This window comes from Lissotriton helveticus, chromosome 8, assembly GCF_964261635.1.
Source record: "Lissotriton helveticus chromosome 8, aLisHel1.1, whole genome shotgun sequence".
Taxonomy (NCBI): Eukaryota; Metazoa; Chordata; class Amphibia; order Caudata; family Salamandridae; genus Lissotriton; species Lissotriton helveticus.
This window is the reverse complement of record NC_136069.1, coordinates 80,724,604-80,742,182: the sequence shown is the minus strand read 5'-3', so window position 1 is coordinate 80,742,182 and position 17,579 is coordinate 80,724,604. Positions and strand designations below refer to the sequence as shown.

Below are 17,579 nucleotides of genomic sequence, written 5' to 3'. Positions count from 1 at the left end.
TGGTTACTGCTGAGCAATGAAATGGTTATGAATTCCGACAGGTAGCTGCTGAAAGGGTTGTTCTTACCTACTGAAGGGTTAACTTCTAATTAATGAATTGCTTTATTCCAGCCCTATGAAATGTTCTACTTCGGCTGTTGAACTACTTATCTTTGCAGCTAGGAAATGTTTTACCCCCATTTAATGATATGCGGATACCTGCAGCGATGAAATGTTGATTGCTAAGTAATGCAATGTAATTTGAATGTCTCTAAGGAATTCTTTGCAGGTGCTGACTAGGAGCAAGGCTGATGTCAGGCCTACAATTATTTATTATTTAATATTTATTTATTTATGTATTTATGGCCGAGTAATGGAAAATATGCGCTTTTAAGGAAAGGTAACGAGTTAGTACTACTGTGATTTTTGATTGCCCTGATCTTGATCTTAGATAAAACTTATATATTTGGGACAAACATACTGGTGTGGTCTCAGTCTTTGCGTGCATTTATTGTCTCAGTGGATGTGTGTGCTGTGTAGTCACTTAACACCTAAGCTTTCGGGTGCCTACCTGCTCGGGCCAAGCTACCCCCCTGGGATCTGGTGACCCCAGGTCCTAGAGGTGGCTTGGGCCCGGAGTGTGGAGGTGGCGTCCGCAGGGTGCCAGAAGCCCACCCTGGCCCCCGCCAAAGGAAGGCGGTCCAGGCCGGGGGGCGCCGTCACGCCCCCTTGAAGATGGCCCTGGGAGAGAGACCCCATCCCCGGGCCCTGATGTGCAGGAACAGGCGGGGGGTGCCGTCGCCCTCCCCCGTGGTCCAGGAGGACCCGCTCGATTCCAAGCGTCTGCCCGCCGGAGCAGGCAGACCTGAAGACAGGAGCTGGCTCCCGCGGCAGCACAGAAGAGTGCTGGCCGGGCGGGGAGCCGGCGGGGTTAGCCGGGAGTGGGCTCCCTAGGCTGCCCTCCATCGAATGGGCATGCGGGGCCCCAGTGGAACCGGGACCCCCGGAAGATCGAAGGAGGTGCCAGGATGGGGACGGGCCCCAGAAAACTTAAGGAACGTCCGGGGGTGGTATTCCCGAGCCGCCTATCACCTAGGGGTCTGGGTGGGACCAGGCCCCCCACCGAAGCGGAAAGATGCGGCGAAGCCGCCAGCACCAGACACAGCGGGAGAGTCGCTCATCGATTATTCATGAACAGGAGCACAATCGCCCCATAATGCCTTGCCAGGCATTTGGAAGTCTGCCATTTTGGTGCGTGGTGGCCCTCCAAAGGAGGGGGGGGGGTCACCCTCAATGGTGAAAAGGTGCTAGGGGGAGCTGCTGGAGAAGCGTGGTCTCCCCTCCACCCCTTCAGCCCCCCCTCCCCACCCACACCTGGCACGAAGAGACAAGTCACCCTAGGTGTCCCGGGGATTTGAAAGGAATAACCCCTCAAGGGCTCATCCAGCATTTAACACCTTCTGGGCTGGAACTTTTGTTCTTCAGCTGAGGGTGCTTTAGAAATTGCATCAAGGAGTGAAGGGCTGAGGTGCGGATGTCTGGGGAAGGAAATCCCCTCGAGGTGAAGAAGTGAAAGTGCATCAGAAATGCTTTTACTAATGGTTATTTCTTTTAGAGGGACTGAATTTCACGTGTGAAGTACATGTCAGGTGATGTCATAAGCAAAGTGGGGTTTGGTTGCCAGGCATTCCTGCTAGGGTGTCTAGCTGTATAGGCTAATCCTGTGATTTAATCTGTGATGCCTTTAGGGGCTGTAATTGGAATGCATTCTAATGATCCACAAATGTGCGGAGTACTGTCATTCTAAAGTGTGCGTAAACATGTTTTCTTGCTGCTGCACTTAGGTGAAGACCCCGGACTGCTAGCCCTTAAGATATAGAGGTGCATACTTTATGGTCAGTAGGAGATGCTCAGTCAGGGTCATGTGTCACCAAGGCAGGTGTACCCATTTTTAATGCTTGTTGAGGTAATGGGGTGGGTCGCCACTGGGATGGTGCCAGTGCGCAGGGCCCACGCCCAGGTTACGTTCAACTAATTACATTGGGGGCAAGAGGATGTGCACACATGGGACTGGTGGTACTAGACCCCACCCCCCACGGGAGGGGTGGAAATGTTATGCAACGTCACAAAGTAATTCCAACAGCTTATGTATATTTGTACATTGGTGCATAGTATTGAGTAGTGTGTGTTTAATAAATGTACTCTTACTTTTATAAAGCAAAGTACAGACTGGACAATCAATTATTGAGTGTTATTTTTGCGCACCTGCAAATAGCGATTACTAGCCCACACCACCTTCCTTGAGTAAGCCTCAGACTGCTCCGCAACGCTACCCTCTGAGAGTCAGGAGCTACAATTAGGTGTTTGGGTCCCAGTGAAGGACAAATGTACTCATGTTATTTGTGCAGACCTCACCGATGCTGCCTCGTTGTCCAACATCATTATGTATCTTCACTCCCTTGATATCATCTTATCATTGACTAGCACACTCTGCGTTAATCCTGAATTAGATAGAATCTGTTATGCTTGCACCATATGTTTCTATGCATATTGTTTCACCATTTTAGGCTAGTTGTGATCTTTTTCCTTCCTCTACCACCAACTGTAAAGCGCTCGGATATCCTTCGGGATCTAGTTTGCGCTATATAAAACTTTATAAATAAATAAATAAATAAAATAAATGGCATGGCCTGTAACTGTATAGTTCGGAGTGGCAATCTTTATTCCAATGTACACATTAAGCTATGGGGGGGGGTGGGGGGGGGGGGGGGGGGGGGGCAAGAGCACCATAGTAGCGGCCAAACAAGCAAAAAAGCGATTTACATTATAATGTGATTTTTCAGATAGTATTTTCGATCCAAATCGTAATCATGCAAACATAAACCAATTTAAGACGCATTCTTTTTCATAAAATATTTTAATCATGCCCAAGATATCCTATAAATCATTAAACACGTACCAAAAAAGCACTCTGTAACAAACTGAACGAGTGACTTCTTAACAGCAATAGTGCGAAGCCATTAATGCATTTTGAAATCATTACTAAAAGCAAAGCTAACAACCTGTAGCCTGCTGGTGTTGGTATGTTGCACCAAAGAGTACAACAGGAGAGGATGAAAAGTAAAAACAAATAAACATGGGAAACGAGCGATGAAAGCAACAGCACAGAGCAAATCCAGGAGCAAGACAGCCTAACAACCCTACACTCTTAAGGAAGTGTTGCAAGTAAAAGAAGAAAATAAGCCAAGACAGAAAGCAGAAGGACACTTCCCAAAAAAGAAAGCAGACCTTGGTGCATGCTCTAGGGTTGGGAGAAACAAACGAATAGAAAGTGAAACTAGCACGCAATAAACTAACCAAACATGAGCCAGCAAATAAGATGGACACAAAGCCAACGTATTGTGGGCAATGGGCAGCCTCTAAGCCCCCTTTATGTAAACAAACTGTCCTGCACGCGACAGTACATGAAATGTTTTGGAGATTTACCCTTTCTGCGGGGTCCTCCTAGATTTTTTGCACTTTTGCTGAACGCTATTTCTGCTGGCTGTAGAACATTAACCCTGCTGCCCAGTGGGAAAATGATTGTGCTCCGCCTTTAAACATGGTAACATTGTATAAACCCAATTGGTTTATTTAATTTGTTTTCAAGTCCCTAGTACATGGTACCAAGTGTACCCAGGGCCTTTAAATTAAATGCTAACAGAAAACTGCAGCACTTGAGCCATTTACTGCAGCAGAACCGTAAAGCATGTCTCTAGGCCTACCACTGTAGAGCGGCTGTGCAGTTTTAACTATAAATTTGACATGTCAAAATGTACTCTTTGTTCAGGCCTAAATCTTCCTTTTAAATATTCATAAGTCACTCCTGAGTAGACCATATTGCCCATAAGGCAGAGAGCATGGAACTTAAAAATAGGACACTTGAAAGTTTAATATTAAACATGTCCTTACAGTGACTAGAGCCTCAAAGCTTTTGCCACTGTAGCAGGGCTGGCTGTTCCACAGGAAAGCCCTGGTTTGCAATATTAAAAAAATGAATACTGTATCTCATAAATAGGACTATCTAGAAAAATAATTAACAACTCTTTCAACAAGTTATTAAAAATCCACTTCAATGGTGAAGTTGAACTCTTTCTAAATATTACAGAAATGTACCTTTTGGAAAGTTATCTTTTCCCTGGCTAAAGTCCCTTAGAGTTAAATCTGCATTTTTGCTCTTCCCTTTTGGCCAGCCAGTAATTAGCCAATAGTCATGAATGCGGTGTGCAAACGCAAAGAGATAATGGATGGAGCGCTGAAACTTTTCAGACACTCATGCCCAGTTACAGATCGGGTTGAATACATTATTGTTCTTTAACTCACTTCACCACCCCAGTTCACACCCAGCTGTATGCAAATTATTCTTGATCCTTTGCCAAATGGAAACAGTCCAATCTGAACTGCCAAGTCAGGTCTACCCTGGACTGGAAACAAGCATCCTGGGACTGGTTTTGGGACAACACCCCTCATCAGCCAGGCTAGCTTGAATCCAGTGGCAAAGTGAGCAAGGGACCCACGTCTGGGCATACCCTGCCAACTTAGGGCAAACAAAGCAAACACAAAGAGATGATGGACGGAAACTTTTTCAGACACTCATTCCCAGTTACAGATCGGGTTGAATACATCATCATTCTTTAGCTCACTTCACTGCGCCAGTTCAGAACCAGCTATATGCAAATCAGTCTTGACCATGTGCCTCATAAATGTGGTGTGAACTGACAGAATATGCTGGGGAGGCAGGGAGGATCCTCTGACATTAAAGTGTCACATCCTCCTTGAATGTCACAACATGCTTGACTGGTCTGCTGGGTTTTTTCATATGATACAGAGGGCGCACTTCAAAGAGGCCTCCCCTTTCACAGGCAAATGTAAGCTGACACTTGGGCAGTGACATTCTTTTGTCCCCCTCAGACAGTCCAGACCTAATCACAGTGGGCCTCTTTTTGATACTACAGTGTCACAGCCTCTTTGACAAGTCTGTTGGGTTTATATATAACATTTGAGGTGCACATCAAAGAAAAGAAACAGAAATTGTGTATATTCACTATTTGGTTTTATTCTACCAGGCATCTTTCTCTGACTTTGTTGGGGGTACAGGAACTGCCTAAAACTTGACTTTAGGGCTAGATATGTGAGGACACTATGATCACCATTGTCTAATGCCCACATTCCTAGTAGTCCGGTCTATTGTGGTCAAAGACTTCAGCCATCTTGAAAATGGCCAGAGTGAGTAGGGTTAGCCCAGGGAAACTTTACTCCATTCTTTCAGGAGTTCTCCAGGGTCATTTCCATTCCCATTTGGCTGACCTCCTATTAAAGCTACAGGGACACAACAAGTTATAGGAGCCTTTTTCCTGCAACTGCCAAGTTGATCTGCAGGAACTGGACCTTGAAGAAACACTACTGTGGCCTCTGTCTGACACCCTGTGGGTCTCTAGGTGCCTCCCCTGATGTCCTGTGGGGCTCAAAAAATGTAATCTTGAGGTAGATGTGATCTTAAAGGTCTAAAATTAGAAGGTAAAATCCTTGACCAGGACAGACCTTGTCAGCGTCAAATTGTGCCCTGGTCCAGTTCTACCACGACCATCAACAGAACGTTGTGCTTTTTGGTGATATTTCTAGTTAAAACTTTAACCGCATGCGTGCTTGGGGAATTCAGCTGGCACGCTGAGAATTTGTAAATCCCATTATTCATGACGAGCTGGGCTCGTCATGAGCGTGCGAGGAGGCTATCTCATGACGAGCCCAGCTCGTCATGAGCGTCGAAGGGGTTAAAAGATAATAATCTCTGGTTCACCTTATTGGGTGTTTGTCATTTTGGTTATTACATTTTACTCTATATTTCTAATATGTTTTGGGAATTTTATTGTTTAGCATGTCAACGCTGTTACTGTTTTAGTACTTCATAATACTATACATTTGCCTGTAAGTTAAGCCTGTCTGCTTCAAACCAAAGCTACCAAGGGGTTAATTTCAGGTTTATTTAGTGGCTTTAGTGGTTCACCCAGACCAGGATTGTCATTATTACTTAAAAAGGGTACTTACCCCTCAAACTAATAACCCAATTTCTTAAATGCTATCTCAGACGAGACCTAAAAATCTGAGCCCCTAATATAAGTCTCACACTATAGTCAGAGCCACACCTGGGTAAGAGTTCATCAGCTTCTCTTAGACTGATGGAAGAGTCTGAGCTCGACTTTGGTGACTAGCTTTTTAGCTTTCTGCAGATGAGAGTTACAGGTGAATTCTCAGCCTGTGAAAGTCGTGTTTAGAGCCATTTGTCTGGGGTCAAACAGTGGGCTGGAACCAGAAGAGCTTGAAGCTTTACACCATACAGTTTAGGGATTCACACCATACCAGTGTGAAAGGTTCGAGCTACGCAAGAAGCAATGTGCTCAAGTCTTGCCCACTCTTCAGTGATGGATGAGAGGACTGACTCAAGAAATGTAAAAGAATAGGATTTCAGCAGGCGGATGAGTCTTCTCTGCATGAATGGAGCGGCTCGTCTTGCAAGTTTCATTTATGTAAGGAATCCCAGGAGCATGGCGAGGACACTGGTGTTCGGAGAGTCAACCATCCACATGAAGGGCAAGAGATTGGGTTCTTGCATGTCTGCAAGTACGGACCAGAAAATATGTGCAAGTTGTAGATGTTTTGTTCAGATTTTTTCCCTTAGCAGGTTTTAGGGGCTAATGTCCAACCTGCCGGGAAAAATTACATTAGGCTTAGGACTGCAATTAGGAATAGGGGCACTGCCAACTGAAAATACCTGGTCAGTGTGTTTTCAATCTGAAGGAAGCCACTAAGTCTCCAAAATGGGCAGACTGATTGGGCAAGGTGGTGTCTGCTTGGTGACCAAGCACACACAATGGATCAGGAAGGAAAGGTGGACTGGATGCATGTGTGGAGACAACTTAAAATCCAATAAATTATGGTATGCGAGACAGGAAAGTGAATGTCGAGTTAATGTTAGTTATAAAAACATTCAAAGTTATGACTTCACAAGTGCAGCCTGGGAGTTTCTGACGAGATTGCCTCTGGTATGTGTCCGACTATAGGGTAATCGCAGTGAGTCACTGTGACAGGTCTCTGAGAAGTACTAGTTGAGCGTCAGTCAGTCAGTCTCAAAGGGGGCTTGTGTGAAAGAAACATACCGGATACAGCCCTAGAGATCTAGTTGGTCACTCAGTTTTAAATGAAACCAAACAGAAAGTCTATGAAAACACTGCACTCTGAAAGACGTGATTTTTATTATGTGACCAACATTGTGAAGTATCACAACAGGCTGCAAAGACAAAATCCCCATCTCAAAAAAAGAAATCCTAAACCAGAATTGCATTTCTGAGAATAAGACCTGGTACCATAAGCAATTTGACAACGTTTACAGATTCGAACTGCTGTATGTCAGGGCTTTGCCATAAGATTTTGGCTTCACTCATCTGGTTGTGCTTCCTTTTTTGCACAGCAAAGCTAGCAACACAATAAGCCAGATGTAGGCATCAGAACTCGGCACAATATGCTATTGGTGACCCTAGATTTGGACAACAAACCAAAAGTGGTTTAGAGAAATAACCAAACACTCCAAATGAGGCCACGAGAAATGAGTACACCCAACAAACCAAAAGTAGTCTACTGAACTAATCACAAGATGCTAAATGTGGCCTCCAGAACCAAACACTACCACAGCTGAGGCCTCTAAAAGTGAACATAGGTAGTGCCTCAAGAACTTCGCACAATGTACTACAAGCTGACTCCAGACCTGAACACAGGGTAGCATAGATTGCCTGCAGAACCAGACAAAACACCACAACTCAAAACCAGAACAACAACAAACAAACCCCCTATTCTGGTTATATGGCTCCTTTGCACATCAATCTTGCTGTTTAACTTCTTGCAAACTTGTCATGATGCTTTAACACTTTGAAGTCATAGGAGATGAGAACTCCTGGATACTGTGGGGTGTGTTGTGTTTCACCTGGACTGCTGCAGACCAGGTTGAGTTCGTTTTTTTGACATGTGCAAGTGACAAGTTCAAATTTCCGCAAGCCCAACTCGACATACCGCTCTTTCAAGGTTGGTATATCAAGCGCCATTAACACCTATGGTGTAAAGTGCTTAGAAATGTCAGATACATAGCACAAAGCACTATCTACAAGGTGTTATCATTACAAGTTGTCTCCGTGTGATGAAGATGACAGTATTGTTGTCTCTGCTGCAACTGTTTCATGTATGCTAAAGAGGCTTGCACGGAATATCCTTTTTATAATTGTATAAAAGATCAGTCTCAATGCAGTAAAGAATTTTCATTCTGAGGTATCCTACATTTAGAGTAATCTGAGATCATAAATGTTTACAAAAGAGCTGGTTTATAGCAGTTGAGTTTGTCAACGTCGTATCGGATGAACTTGCCGTTTAGTTTAATGATTAAGAGTACAGATACTGGATTTAATTTGGTCTTCTTTTTCCATCAGATGAAGATGCCGTCCCCTGTACATAATTAGCACACCGGTCAGGGTCGTAGCTTTGTGGGGGGAGGGGGTGTGACACCCCCAAAGTGCATGCTTTCTTAGCTTGGCAGGCTCATCACCAGGAGAATCATCTGAATCAAGTGGCTCAAAAAAAGCTACAGAGCAGTCTCCAAATAGGGGGCCCCCTCTAAACACAATGCAAGCTGAACCAGCAAATACCTTTTCAGTGTTTTCAATACCTTAAAAAACAGTTATCAGTGGTTACACATTTCCGCGCCACTAAAAACAACAGAAAAAGTGTTTTTCCGGTGTTTATGGAACGTTTTACTTATAATATTGCTTGCTTTTTGCACTTATAGAACATGATATATAGACAATGTATGTATAGTGTATATGAGGTCCAAATAGAGTTTTGTAAATTAAACATACACCATACAATACTTCTTCAGCGAGTCTTTGGTCATGTGCGCTCGCCCTTTCCTTCCCATGTAAATTTCTGTGAAAAGACCCTCTCTCTACATTGGCACTTGAGACGGGCAACTCCAAAACAGCCAGTACACAATGTGTTAACTCTGGCCACTGACACTGCTTTCCCTGCCAATACTGGCTGCTGGGCCAAAGTCACTAAAGGTGTCGCCCAGCCTACTCTCAAGGAGAGGTTTCACATCTACACCAATTATGCTGAACACTTGGCAGACAAGGCTTTTTTCAAGCTCTAGCTTTTATTATTATGTCCACTACAGAATTTATGTTTTCCTGTAAAAATCTAATAATGCAGTAGAGGGCACTTTTTTCACATCACTATGTTTATGCGACCAAAGATCCTCACATTTCTTGCCTTTGGCATCATCACTCAGCAAACATTCTGTAAATGGTTGCCACATGGATAATATAGCATTCATAGCCCCTTGAAGTGAGAACCATCAGCTAAGGGACACAGTTGAGATGGCTCTTTCTTTGATGCCACACAAAGAACAAAATTATAAATATTTGCATTTTAGTTCCTGTGCATAAGGAAACAGTGCACCAGAATGGACTAAAAAGTCAATAGCATCCCTCATTAACTCTGAAGATTGCAAAGATGCTTTCAGCATACCATCTAACAAGTGGCAAGGATCTCCTACAGGGGATCACTTCAGCTCAGGTATCAATTTTGACAGGTCATCACACAACTTTTTCATATATGTAGCTGAATCACTGCAAATACAAACAGTATAACTCAATTCTTTGTTGAACTTGGAAAGAACATTTTTTGCAGAGCATTCCAAGTGACACTGCGTTCCATATTTTCCAAAAGTCTGTTGTCACGTTTTCATCAATGTGCTTGGTGAGTGCACTCTTAATACATATACTTGTCACTATACCTTGCATCAAATGTTTAAATCTTGAGGTGTTGGCAATTCACCTACTGTCAATACTGACCCACTAAAAACTGTGGGCTGATGTATTAAGGGTTTTTACCCATTCTCGGTGGGTAAATGTGATTACACATATCAGGAAAGCTTCTAATGAAACAAGCCATTTTATCTAACAGTGAAAGAATCAAACGCAGCCAAATTATCAAATATGATTTTGATATTTCCTGATTCTCTACAGTTTATAAAATAATTAAACGAGACCTAAAACATGCTCCTAAACCCTGCATCTTTAGACCAAAGACCACAAAACTGAAAAAAGCAAAAGGAAGAAGAAACAATATTTTAGGGTATCCCTAAACAACAAAACTCAAGCAGAATAATGTTAGCCCAGGCTTTGTTATTGCTAGCTTGTATAACAATGTTACATTGTATTGGCCCCGTCAGGAAGTAAATAAATGACTCTTTCACTCTCTTTGTCCTTTCTTTGAATGGCATTTAGTTTGTGGTCGTGCAGGTGTTTTTTCAGTGTTTATATGTTTTCACTGGTGAGGGCCATTTCTCTTTCAGTGGGGTTTTATCAGTTATTATAGGTTTAAACCTAAAACCCCACAGCCTAGTTATATGTAATATGTGTGTTAATGCTGTTCAAACTTGTATATATGGTTCATTAACGCAAAGCCTTTATTATTAGGGTGAGCACTAAAAGTAAATGTTTTAAGCTCAGCCAGCACTACTGACGGTGGTTCCAGTATAAAAGTGTACACACATTTTCAAAGTTTAGTAATATGAGGCTCTGTATAATACACCCAAAATGCTCTCCGATTATATGCAAATATTTACAGAGGTTTGAAAGTAAGAGTGATGATTCTTTGCTTTCAAAATAAAACGTTCACATAAAATGCATATAAGAAAAGAAACCATTTTACTGCAAGATTTTAGGTACCGTATCTTTGCAGCATCATTTAGTAACATGTTGTTGTAGGTTAGTATTTCACAAAAATATTCAGCATGGAATATCAGTGAAGCCAGTTTAAATACGAATATGGAAAACAAAAATAAACAAGCATTGGCAAAGCTAGTGAGTCTGAAATTGGTAGTCAGACTTTTGGTTTTGTCAAGGCGTGACTTGTTTAGGCATGGTTTTTGTAAAACCTTAACAGTATGGGAGCTGCTGGGTCCTCACCATTCTAACAAGCATTGGCAAAAGCAAAACAAAAAATGTTGGTCTCATCCCACATTGCCACAGCGGTTCTGGTCACTGAACAAAACTACATTGTGTGCCAATATGTTCCTTCTAAAAGAGCAAAATACTGTCCCTTACAGGGACGCCAGCTGATAGGCAGACGGAAAGAGACAGAATAAAAAACAAAACATACGGTCATGGTCATGGTTGCCAGGCCTAATTAGCGGCCCAATTATTAAAGAAAGTCTCAAAAGTGCATCCAGGGTATATATCCTTGAATTAAGGGCATATGTACAGTTTCCATGAATTCACAAGAATTTACAGAAGTAGGCCAAGAAATAGTACTCCCAGAAAATATTTGTGAACTGCATTTTAGCATGAGCAAATATGCAGATGTAGATTTGCTTGTGTGAAAATCTGAATGTTTTCAAGTTCACTTTTCCTCCAACCACTTTTTCCCAACCCTGGAAGAAGTTTTAAGTCTGCCACTGTCAGTAGTAAATTTCCAACCATTCTCTGTATGGGAAATGATTAGAGAAGAATTGGTGAAAATCCTTAAAACATGCACTTTAGTAGGTTTGCACAGACTAAAAAGGGCATTCCAACCCTCGAACTATTGCTTACCACTACCTTCATCCCCAGTATGTAGACCTGCAGAAATATAGCAGCATAAGGGAATTGCTAGTATTCAAACACTACTATGGTATGAACCCTGGCATAATCAGAGAGGCTATATCAGAACTCTTATATAATGAGATTGCTGCGTAATTTGTTGCCGCATTACATGGCACAAAGGGGACAAGTGGATTTTGTTACAGGACAAGTAGATTTATTAAGCAGCCTGCCCCAAGGACAAGTAGATATTTTATTAAATTCCACACCCCTGGGAACGCACCGCCCAAGAACTGGAACAACTATGAAATAGTCACCCTCCAAGAAACATGGCTAACAGCCCCAGTCGAGGTCCCCGGGGCGCATGCTTCACCAAGCAAATGCCACAAGAACACAGCAGTATGGTAGACCGAAGGGCAGCCTTGCCGTCTACATTTTCACAACTTTAAACATTACATCTGTCCAATTCCGGCCACTACAACGGACATGCAAATAATAAAAAATGGACTTGGGCCTCAACTGTGCCGTAAGCACTATCATCTTCATCAATCTTTATGCACACCCAAAACAAACAAAAAATGTTAAAGTGCTATCTATTCAAAACATTAATCTATATCATAGCAGAACTTCGGTTTGAACAACCAATGTGGGAAATAATACTAACAGGAGATTTTAATTCAAATCTAATGTACACCCCCCAGGAAGATGATGATATAGCTGCAGCGAACACATTCTGGGCAGTACAAACGCAAGTCAATCTTACCATCAAACGGTCTGATTCCGGTGGGCAGCAACTGGTCACAGACCTCGAACATTTAGGTATGAGAGTACTAAATAGTAGAGTGGCACAGGCTAGAAATGCGATCTGCACCCATCACGGTCCTAATACAAGCTCCATCACAGACTACACAATAGTCATATTACTGCTGTTAGCGCACACAAAGGAGTTTTCAATCAAATATACAATTGAGAGCGACCACTCGCGCCAACATCTAGCTACATCATTTCCAAGGCATAGGAAAGCACCAGCTGGGGTTGGGTCGATAACAACAATAAATCTTAAGTGATTACGATGGACAAGAACCACACTTCCCCACATAGCCTTGAGGGCAAAGCAACTGTTAATAATCCAAGAGTCACAACAAAGTTTGACGATAGACTCATGGGTCACCTTTTTAATGAACCTCTCTCAAGATACTACAACAAAAAGTGTGCAACACAGCACGACGACTGACCATGGACGATTCCTCAGTCAAACAGTCAGAAAATTAAGTAAACAAGCATTTGCAATGCAATTGGTCTTGTCTTTGGGACCTTATATGTATTTAGCTATGTAGCACATTAGCCTGGGTGCTGAAACATCTACTGCTCTTTAACATTGAGGGAAAGTAATCACCAAACTGCGTGACTTGCCAGGTATGGGAACACATGGAGAAATATTGCCTTTCAGCGGGAAATGGTATAGTCCAAAGCTCTGTTTTTAACATAAAATCAGGTCATATCACTGCAAATTCAAGATTTGAAAAAATATAATTGTCTACAGGTGCTCATGTAAGACCATTTCTATGGACTGGAATCTGGAAAATGCTAAAGTGAATCTGGTATTTTACTGACCTTTTTCAGTTAGAGCCTCTCTCCTCTGGAACAACCTGTCCAAGCAAATCTGCTACACCTATTCATCGATATAGTTAGTGCAGGTCTCGTCCTGTATCAGACATCCTTTTTACCCATTAGTTCCCACTATGGCCATGTTTCTTTCTGATGCCAACCAGACATGGGCAGTGTAGCTAAGGCCAGACTAGTCACTGCACTCATAAGGGAGGAACTGGACTTATGTACCCAGTCACATTTTATATTACTTCTCATCCCTCGATAATGCCAACAGGACAGGGTCAATGTAACCACGTTTGCCCAGTCTTGGAACCAGTTGAAAAGGATCTTCACCAGTGAAGCCAAAGTTAAACACTTCCAAATGTATGATGGATGTTTTTCCTGGTCAACCTTGGTTTAAAATGTTCGATGTTATTAGGACCTGCCCGGTCTGGCACGGACCATTGTAAATATGAGCGGACTCATGTATCCTTATTCTATTGTGCAATGCCTAGAATCAACTGCATTTGGGTACATCGTGCGATATGAGAACCATAAAGCATGTAACTATTTTAACAGCAGTTCAGGGCCAATACAAATGCCCAAGCAAGGAGCTAGCATGCTTGTGAGAAGTGTTTGTGCTCAGAGATGCAGATGTGACAAATAAGTGGAATAGATTCTGGAACGTACCAATCACCAGTAATAACGTTGCACAAAAAACAGTAGATGTCCAATATAACAGAGACAGGTCGGCAGTATCAAGAGTTGAATTGTCTCTCAGAATACTGCTTGAAGAGGAATGATGGAATTAGAATAACATTGCACATAGATTATACTAGTGTTGGAGATAAAGGTAGATTTTCAGAACACTGTGCAGGGTAAGTTGGTGGTGAACTGCTGGAGAAGAGCGCTTGCTAATAGTAGAAAACAAACATAGGAGCATAGGAATAACGTTAGACCAGTGTGTTCGCTGAAAGTGAGGAGATTAAAATCAAATCATATTTCAATGAAAGTGTGGATGTTGTTGAAAAACAACAACAAAAAGTATTGGGTAGAAGAATGACATTACTCTCCTACTCTAGCATTTGTTCCGTCAGAGTTCTGGTCTGTATTGTTATCTTTTTCTTTCTCCACCACTACAGATTGGCATCAACCTTATGTGAATTAAACTCGGTCCTGCTGCAAGGAGAAGACTTCAAACCGAACTTGCAGGCAAGTTTCTTTTTGAATGGTAACAAAAGATTCCCCAGAGGTCGAAGTGCATAAAGAAAAGTACGAGAACTGTGACCCCAAGTACAAGGAGGGAGGGGTCAGAGATGTGACTAAAGAACAAATTATTCTTTAACTACTTTATTGGTCTTTCAACTACAGGTAGCTGCACATAAAATATAATGAAAAACACCTTAAATGAAAAATAAATGCAACTTGAATTTATCTTGGAAAACGCATATCTCTGGCAGGACAGTCGATTGGTTAATGCGATCACTTCAGAAGTTTGATGGTGTTACAGGATGGTCACTAATCTGAATCCTAGTTGGTGCACAGGGGAAATACTGATGTGTATTTATAGTGCTAAGAGGTCCAAGCCTGTGACAGAAAGCACAGTGAAAAAACAGGTTTAAAAATGTATCACACAGAGTATTAGTTTGCACACAAAATAAATATGCTGGTGCGAAATGTGTGAAGTTTTTGTTTAAATGTTTACAGTGCTTTCAAAAGTTGCATTTAGTAGTATGGTGATTGTACCTAGTGCACATTTGTTCGGGGGTTTTCATTAAAAGAACAAATTCCAGGCACTATCAATTTAAGCCTATACTGGCTCTTAAGCAGGTTTTATATTTGCAGATTAACCAATTGAACACATTCACATTTCTTTCACGTAGCAGGCACCCTAGTGAAAAAGCATGCTCATTCTTTAGCTACCTCTCCCATCTCTCACGTCGCAGTAGAGATGTTAAACTCAACCATTCAAGAACTGTTATGATTTTTTTTATTAAAAAGTATGGGAACTGTTCTGATAAAAAAATTAAAAAGCTTTGGAACGTTGTTCCCACTTTCCCCTGCCCAATTTGACATCTACCCTGAATGGCTTTCGACTCACAGGTGACATCAGAAAAGAGCAGGTTGGGTTTTAGGGCCTATCGAGCACAGGACCCACAGCTGGCTGATTCAGTCTTGCGGATTCTAGGCTTGCTGTCCAATAGGACTTAAAAGGCGTTATAAAGGGGGGGGGGGAGGGGGAAGGGGGGATTGGATAAAGATTAAGCCGGTGAAAAGTTGTGATGGTGAAGCCAGCAGTTCAGGCTGGACTGTTTCCAGTGGAGTAGGGCCAAGGTCGAGTAACATATCACTGGTCTCTGGATAGGGCCTGAAACGCATCCAGGATTACTTACAAGTGGCTGAGAATAATTCAAGCATTCCATCCGTCACTTTCTGTGCAGTTACATAGGTTTTGGCAGGGCTTAGGGTTGGATGTATCAACAGAACTCAATGCCATCCATGCTAGTGTGCACTGACTAAGGTCTGTTGGTGTATCGACAACGACTCATAGAGAAGAAGCGACGGCAGAACTGTGCTGGGCATCAGGAGGGACATTGACGGCAGAACTGTGCTGGGCATCAGGAGGGACATTGTGTGACTCAGACTGGAGATTCAATGTCAGGTCTGAAGATAGCAGATGTAGTGTTAGACCTCTGGTTTGGGGTGGGGGTACAATACGCAGATGCACTATGAAAGGCTGTATTGGATTTGGGAGTGATGTAAATGGCCTAAGCTCCAGAGGCTAAGGCTAGAAACAGAGGCCTGTGGGACTCTGGAAGGAGATGCTTTGTCAGAGATGGGCTGGGCTGTGGATGGAACTGTGGGATCAGCTCCTCAGACTTTGAACAGACGTGCACAAGCAGAGCTCCACGGGGTTCAGGAAAAACGTCAAGGCCACATCTTTGCTGTCTATCCTTCTCACTCCAAATAACTGACTAATATCCACCACTGAAATTACTTTCATATTTCACCATATTAATTCACCACTAATCCTTTATGGGCTTCCTGAATAGCGTGCTTCAACACCCCATCAGGGGTAACAAGCGCTATATAAATACAAGCCTTTTTTCCTCCTCTATCCTTCTGCTATCATTCCAAATCCAAATAACTGACTAACCTATCCACCACTTAAAATGTACTTGTATTTTTCACTATACTAATTCAACACTAAATCTCTATGGGTCCGGAGTAGCGTGCTACTCGCCGAAAAAGCGATTTGATGCCTCGTCAGGGGTAGTAAGCGCTATATAAATGCAATTACAACACAGTATTCAAAAAGCCGGGATTGGGAAGGACATTATGCCTTGCTGTGTATGGGCAGCTTGTGCATCCATAACCTACACCTGCCATGGCCAGGCTGACTGCAACCACACCCCACACCGTCATTATCAGAAGCAGCAAGGGGAGGTGATGCAAGCTAGACTACCTGTTCGCTCATTTTTAAGAGCTTAATCTGTATTTCTGCTTCAGCCCGTCAAAAAAAAGGCAGGTATTCATAGCAAGATCTGAAACATGTCCACCAACACACCCCTCAGTTGAATTTGCTATCCAAAATGTCAGCTTATGCCGACTTTCCATTTCAACTCTCGAACTCGGCCTTTAAGGTTAAAGGCCACAAGGGCTTGTGGCCTTTAACCTTAAAGGGGGCCCTGGGGGAGGCGGGGCGCCGAGTGCGCACACCCCCCGGAACAGTCGGCATCCATTAAAGTGTATACATTACATGAACTCTCCGGAAGCAGGAGGGGGTGACGGCAGGCGCTCTGCGCATGCGCACTCACGGCACCAGTCCTCGGCTCGCTCACAGGACTTGGTTAATCCTCAACACCGGCGCTCGCGACGGACGGTAACGCGCCCTCAAAATGGTGGTTCTCTGGGAAGGATGGCTTACCCTGGCATCAATGTCCCAAACATTGCGACCCCTCTAGCGGGAGCGGTCAGTTAGGGTGGCCGGTGCGGGCGCCCCTGCGGAGCTCGGTGGGCGATGCTGATTGACGCGACAGCGGACATGACTCAGGCTCGGCCGCAGGGGCAGGATTGCCAGGTCTGACGTGCGAAACAAGCGCTACGTCCCTTGAAAACAAGCCCGAGACATGCTCGCATTGGTAAAAGAAACCCGAAACAAGCCCGACACTACACAACGACAACGAGCTGTTAAAAAATATACACACTGGGCGGCTGAAAGAGGTCAAAACCAGAATAAATAATTGATATTAAATGGCACCTTGCTGCTAAAACTGAAGCTGTGGATCAGGTTTTGCCGATCACAGAGACTGTAGGAAATAGCTAAGTGTTAGTTGGACATTGCAACTT

At 43.2% G+C, this 17,579-nt stretch overlaps 1 protein-coding gene across 1 annotated transcript in view; it reads right to left on the bottom strand.

Moving 5' to 3' along the window:
• The window catches only part of USF3 (upstream transcription factor family member 3), a 130,771-nt gene extending 113,438 nt beyond the window's left edge, over positions 1–17,333 (bottom strand). The window contains exon 1 of the mRNA XM_078656676.1: positions 17,158–17,333. The gene's annotated coding sequence lies outside the window, so the exon portion shown is untranslated. The remainder of the gene's footprint in view (positions 1–17,157) is intronic.
• Positions 17,334–17,579: the final 246 nt, after the last annotated feature.